Source organism: Tupaia chinensis, unplaced genomic scaffold (assembly GCF_000334495.1).
Source record: "Tupaia chinensis unplaced genomic scaffold, TupChi_1.0 Scaffold145148_1, whole genome shotgun sequence".
Classification (NCBI taxonomy): Eukaryota; Metazoa; Chordata; class Mammalia; order Scandentia; family Tupaiidae; genus Tupaia; species Tupaia belangeri.
This window is the reverse complement of record NW_006205008.1, coordinates 1,142,417-1,149,165: the sequence shown is the minus strand read 5'-3', so window position 1 is coordinate 1,149,165 and position 6,749 is coordinate 1,142,417. Positions and strand designations below refer to the sequence as shown.

General features: G+C 44.8%; 1 long non-coding RNA gene across 1 annotated transcript; it reads right to left on the bottom strand.

The window, feature by feature from the left end:
• Nucleotides 1-2,758: 2,758 nt before the first annotated feature.
• LOC102473146 (uncharacterized) lies at nt 2,759-6,467 on the bottom strand. The gene is made up of 3 exons (XR_337296.1): nt 6,238-6,467; nt 5,911-6,127; nt 2,759-3,326 (listed from the first exon to the last, which is right to left on the bottom strand). It is a non-coding gene; the product is annotated as an uncharacterized LOC102473146 (long non-coding RNA).
• Nucleotides 6,468-6,749: the final 282 nt, after the last annotated feature.

Below are 6,749 nucleotides of genomic sequence, written 5' to 3'. Positions count from 1 at the left end.
GGGAAACACTGCCCCCGTCTCCTTAGTATTTATTTCCCTTCTTAGTTTGTATGACCTCACTTTCAGGCTAGACAGAAATCTTCTCTTCAGCCTTGAGTAAATACAATTTTCTTACATTTCTGTCCTCTTGATGTTTTTCTAAGTCACTCCTTGTCCAAGTCAAACCTGGATTCAGAATGACAATTTTTCTATTTCTGCCAAAAGCCTTGCCTTTGGACATTTATCCTTAGATATATTTAGTCCCCACAATCTTCAAAGATTTAAAAAAAAAAAAAGAATGGCAAGATGAAGTCCTGAAACCTAAATGTCAGCTGCTGCTCCAAAATGTAACAATTGCCCCACCCTGACTGTCATGTTCATCCTCGGAGTACGTCACGTTCTGGGTGTTTCTGTTTCCCTCTAGCTAATTACATGTTTAAGGTTCTTTCCTTTCTTTTAGGAGCCTGCACATGGTGTACACTCAAAAGTAGCTGCTACGGGGGACCAGAAGTTAGAGTAATGGCTATGTCACTGGACTCCCACGTTGTCGACCGTGGTTCGAGTCCTGGACCCAGTGGCTTAAACTCACACCGGGCGTGTGTGCGTGCGTGCCCAAGATCCCAAGAGGAGAATGGAGGAGAAGGGACTGCAGCATGGCCATCCCCCCTGGGGGGTAATTTCTCGCTTTCTGTCTCTCTGTCTCTGTCTGTCTTTCTGGTGAGTGCACGCACCCTATAGCTAAAAAACGACTCTCCAAAAGATGGCAAAAAAAAAAAAAGTAGCTGCTACTGATTCTGGAGTTCAGGCTTAAAGGAAAAGTTTGGCTTGTTCCAAGTTCGCAAAATGTGCTCATCCTATGCACAATAATTAGGAAGTATTTACTGCAGCTAACAGAGCAGTGCTCAGGGCATTTTGCCGACACCATTTTCATTTTTACACGAAGCTGTGAGACAGGTTTTCCTGTGATCTGTCAGCTCCAATTCACAGACGAGAACACTGAGACAGTGTTTCTCTTACCCCAGAGTCAATGCTCCAGATCCTGGCAGGTGCTGGGAGAGATTTGGGGTGAAATCTTTCTTTTTAGGAAGTGAAAGGGACACACTGGCTTTCTTCATGAAGCTAGAACCACATAACTAGTAGAAATTGCTCGTTGTTTTATAGAACTTCTATTTTTTTAAAGTCTGTACTTCATACAAATTTGCAAGAAGTGTAACTAAGCTCCTCTCTGTGGAGAATTGGTGCTGGCGTGTGTCTATGGATGTGAGTGAGGGTGGACACAGGTGTTAGGGGAATGGGCTGTAAATCACATTTTCCCACTCGTAGTGAATATCAAGTTAAAACTGATGTTCAGGGATGAAAGGCAACTCATCTGATATTCGTGAAGCGGGAGAGCACCACTCCCATGTATTGATAAAATAAAAATGCGTAAATCCAACATTTTTTGAACAGCTCCTATCTGGAAGGCATAGCGTCGTATGCTTTACTTAATTTTTCAAGTCCCTGCAACTATTTTGAAAATCAATGGGTATCATCATTGGTCTAATTTAATAAATCAAGAAACCAAGATTTTAAGAAGTTATTTAGGAAGATAAAGATTTGGTAGCAAACATGGAGTTAAGAAACACAGGGTGTGGGCCAGCAAGTGGCATGGTAGTTAAGGCGCTGGACTCCCACATGGCTGACTGTGGTTCAAGTCCTAGACTTGGTGGCTTGCTTTCTCACTTTCCTTCTCTCTCTCTCTCTCTCTCCCTCTCGTGCCTGTGCCCTATAGCAAATTAAAAAATAATAATAATAGTAAATTAAATTTAAAAAAGAAAAATAGGGTATTGGCCAGCATGAGGCATGGTGGTTAAGGCACTGTATTCCTATATGGCCAACATTGTTGTTTGAATTCTTGATCCAATGGTTTGAAAATCATGCCAGGCATTTGTGTGTGTGTACCTAACCTCCTGAGAGGAGAGTGGAAGGGAAGGGATTGTGGTGTTGTCACCCTCTATTGAGAATTATTTCTCACTTTCTCTCTCTCTCTGTCTCTGTTGGCAAGCGCATGTGCACTATGGTCAAAAAAAAAAAAAGAGAGAGAGAGAAGGAATGAAAAAAGGAAGATAGAAGAAGAAGAAAGAAAGAAAAAGAAAGAGGAGGAAGAAAAAAGAAATAGAAGAGAAAGAAAGGAAAAGAAAGAAGAGAAAGAAAAAGAAATAGAAAAGAAAGAAGAAAGACACAGACAAAGAAATAGAAATACAGGGAGGTTATAGGCAGAAGAGTCATGGTTTAGGTGTAATTGGCCGTCATGGTTAACCACCCTTTCTCCTCCCAGGACTGGTGGCCTCCCTGAGGCACGGATCAGCAGCTGAAGAGGGGCCAAGACACAAGACTGGGACAGTGTTACTCTGGCCCCTTCAGCTCGGGCGCAAGACTGAGCAGGACTGGCCTGGCCTGTGACACTCTTGCCGGTTTAGGCTGAGGTGCCGGAAGCACTGAGATGCAGTTGCCCCTCTGTAGAGTAGGATAGCCTTTGCTGTTTGCACGGTGCGTGGATATGAGCTTGCCTAGGGATTAGCGAGACTTGTCAATCACCAGGAGCTCTTTTGAGAAAGGTGGCATCTGACAGCAGACAGTTCATGGAAAATGTGTATTATTAAAAAAAAAAAAAAAAAAAAAAAAAGACACATAGATTTTTAAAATATTTTGCACCCGAGTATTTTTTAAATTCCATTTTCCACAAACTTTTCAAAGTATTCTTCTTACTTTCATTATATAGTCATTGTATTATTCGTTGTGTTATTAAAATAGAATTTGAAATGCCAGCTTGAATTGAAAGGTCCTTTTCAATGGATCATTTAAAATACCATTGCCTAGATGTCCAGAAGAGCTTCATTTGTGTCACAAAATCTCTTACACACACATACACACATGCAAACACACACACACACACACACACACGCACGCCAGAGAGTAAAATCAGCTCCACATGGTGAAATAGAAGAGAACGTCTCCTCACACAGCCATGCTTAGGCTTGGCTGCCTTTAAGATGTTTCCAGAGATTTTCTTTCCTTCTTTTTTTCTCCTCCCAAATGACTCTCTTTGTGCAGAAACCACGATATGCCCTTCTGCCTTTTCCACAGTGTCACTTACTGCTTTGCCAGAGACAGACTGGACGTAAGGACACAAAGGCACAATGAGACTCGTTACCCGAGGCGGGGAGACACCTGCGTGGATTTCGAGAGGCTCCTTCTCATGTGTCTTGCCAGTTTGCACCAAGGGCATTTACAAGGACAGCCAGCTCACTTTCTCAAAGTGGGCGAGGGAGGAGGTTCGGCCCTCAGACCTCCCAGACTGCTGAGGTCTGAAAAAGCCAAAAGAAAAGCCCCCTGAATTATTATCAGTATTATTATTAATCCAGTCTTTTCCTACTACACGAAAATTACCAAGCAGGAGGGCAATTGAGCCTCCCTGATTCACATTAACTGCATCTGATCGTAACAAATTTTCAAGGGCAAACAGAGGCCAATAGTGTCGCTGAGACCAGAGGACAGGGCAGAGGTGCTTGGCGACCTTCCCAGTCATTTGTACTTGCTTAACCTAGAGAGTCAGAGCAATGAGAACAATTCGAGTGCTTCTGCTCCCAGGCCACGTGCGAGCAAAGGAGCCTTTTGTTTTTCAGCCAAACAACTGGCTTTGTTTTGCCCTGTTCCCTCTTATTATCTTTCTTCTGGAGAATTTGGAGATAATACACAGGGATGACCGCAGAGAAGCCACATAACCAAAAGGGGTTCCATATTGCCAACCACTGCTTATGAGACAGAATGTAAAGACAAAGGTAGCCTGGGAAGTCTTACCATAACCAAAGACCCATCTAGGCAGTGACACTTATCCAAGAAAGAAGAAAGTGCACAGCGATTGTTAATACGCGAATGAACTGTCGATGCAAGAAACTGGCTTGAGTCTCACTGAGAGGAAACACAGAGAAAGAGAGAGAGAGAGAAGTCCTGCCCAGTTTTCTTGCTTCAGATTGTGCCAAGCATGAAACGCACCTGCAAGGTCAAGTCGTGACTTGTGTGTGCAATGCACAGGGGCAGGTGGTCTGAGCAGAGTCATGGCATGCCATCCACCACTGCTAGCAGCCGGCTCTAGCGTGGGCCTTCTGGCCCCCAGCCAAGGTGCTTAGTTACTGAATTACCAAAGAGACTCCTAGTCAGGCAAGGTCAGCCGTAGTGAGACCACAAAGATGAGGTATCAGGAAGGCCCTGTTCCAGTTTCCATTTGGAAACTAAGTTGCTTTCAAATGATTGGTGTCTGGGATGGATCAAGAACCTGAGCTACAGGCATTTCATCCTTGTGGAATGAAGGAGTGCGTGAAGGACCACAGCCATGGCCTGCGAGAGATTTAATTATGCCGATTGTTCCAGAGAGCCTGTCTCTCTTAGAACTGGACTGTCTCCTGTCATCATGTAAAGCTATAATGTAACCGCAATATACCAAGTGGCACAACACAAGGGAAGACCGGAAGGAGGAAATACCTTTTCCAGCTCTTGAGCTGCAAGCCTTTCCATTCTACTTCCCCGGCTCTCTGTCATTATGGCCTCCACAGCTTTTACATGAACCCTGTCAATGTTGGGGGCGTTTATATGCTTCGACTGTCAGCCTCATTTTAAGGCAATCAAGTCATTTTCCTTTTGAACCCTGAAATGCCGGAATGTAGGGTAGTTGGCTCTGTGGCACCAAACCTTACCTGAGGTGCTGAGGACAGAAGTCTGACTGCTTTTTCCTAGTTTCCAAAATCCTTTCCAAAGAGCCTAGAGGGAGTCATGCCCTCAATTAACAGATCATTTTGGCCCATTGATAACAAAATTCTTCTTATGTCCTGTCCCTAACATAGTATCTTTCTCATGTATATTAAGCCTCCTTATCTCTTTTAAAGTACATTCCTCTTTTTTTTGGGGGGGGGGAGGAGGATTTTGCTTTAGGGCACATGCCCTCGCCAGACAGAGAGAGACAGAGAGACAGAAAGCGAGAAATCATCCCCAGGAGGGATGGCAACACTGCAATCCCTTCTCCTTCACTCTCCTTCTGGATCTTGGGCGCGGACGCACATACACCTGGCGTGAGTTTAAGCCACCAGGTTTGGAATTCTAACCGCAGTCAACAACATGGAAGTCCGGTGACACAGCCATTACGCCAAATGCTGGTCCCAGTACGTTCCTTTTTTAATGTCAACATCCTCTCTTTTCCAATTACCAACCTAAAAACTGTAAAACCCACCTATAACCTACAAGCTCCTCCTCCTCTCCTGCCTTTCTGGGCCAGACCAATAAAACACTCTTCACTAAATTCCAACCCCCCCCCAAAAAAAATCCTATACCTGAGCACCCCCCAGAAAAGACATGTTTTTGCCTCCTCTCTGGGCTTAGGTCACTCATATTCTGATTAAAAGTAAATCACATTAATTGTCATTTTTATAGAGTTGGTTATTTCTGTCAACAGTGCCTAACTTATCTGTAGCCCTGTAACATCCGTCCTAGACCTCACACAGCATACTGCGGCTGTGTGTTTACATACTCATTATCCTCAGGCCCTTCATCCTTACCGACAGGTTGTGGCACTTGGAGCTGTAATGCCAAAGCTTTTCGGGTGGCAAGACTGAATCAGAACCCAAGTCACTTACTTCACTTTCATTGCTCCTAAAACTTTCTAGATAATTCAGTGCTAGAGGACCAATATGGCAGGCCCACATTCTCGTGTAGTACAGAAAGTTGTGTCGCTTCTTGGCAGACAGAAGCAGAGTTTGCGTGGATACATTTGGCCTGTCTCTCTTCCTCCAGGCCCTAGGGCTCTCACAACCGAGATGGGCACCCTAGAAACACCATCCATGTCTGAGCTGAGGAACCATGGCTTTGCAAAGAGGTCACCTGAGAGCGCAGAATGCTCACCGGGAATATCCAGTAGCTTATAACGGATGTGACCAATCACAGTCTGTGATTCCGTCTGTGAAGCTGTTGAAATAGTAAGATACTGCTCCAGACGTGCTGTTGGTCTGATGCGTGTTACATCGAGAAATGGATTCGATGCAGGGACACCCTTTCAGGTGCATGTGGTTGGGAAGATGGGCAGCTTTGTCATGTGTATTTTTGGAGCAAAAATCCAAAACTGTAATAAACACATGTTTATAAGGATCACTTTTAGTTTGAGATGAATAGGTTGGTTGAAATTTAGGATGGAAATGGAAACTGTAACAAAAATGAAATAAACTGATGTACCTTCTCTACATTGTCTCACGCCAGTTCAGGTCAGACTTATAGTTCTGAAGAGCTCAATGGGAGATCTCAGGATTGTAAATCTGAAGATCTTAAAAGGTGGTCATATCCATCTGTAAGGTCTGGGGGAAGGGAAAAGAAACATGGCGGAAACATTCCCACCGGCAGGAACTTTCCTGTTTTCTGCACCTGGCCCGCCGTCACCAACGGACTTTCCCGCCCTTCAGCATTTGGCGGCCGCCAAAGTTGAACAGAAACAGCGAACTTCATTGGCCAGACAAGGACCCATGGCGACCACCTATTGGACAACGGCCCTTTAAGAACGAGCAGCACCCACCCTGGGCATGACTCCCTCCGCCTCTGAGCAGACCGAGGGACCTCACCGGAGAGCTTTTGCAGAATAAATTTTATGAAACCCCATGGCCTGACTCTGGCATTTTCGTCTTTGCTGCCCCTGTCTCCGCCGCCGTTCCCAAATCAAACCTAACACCATCCTTCTCAACCAAGGTAAGCCA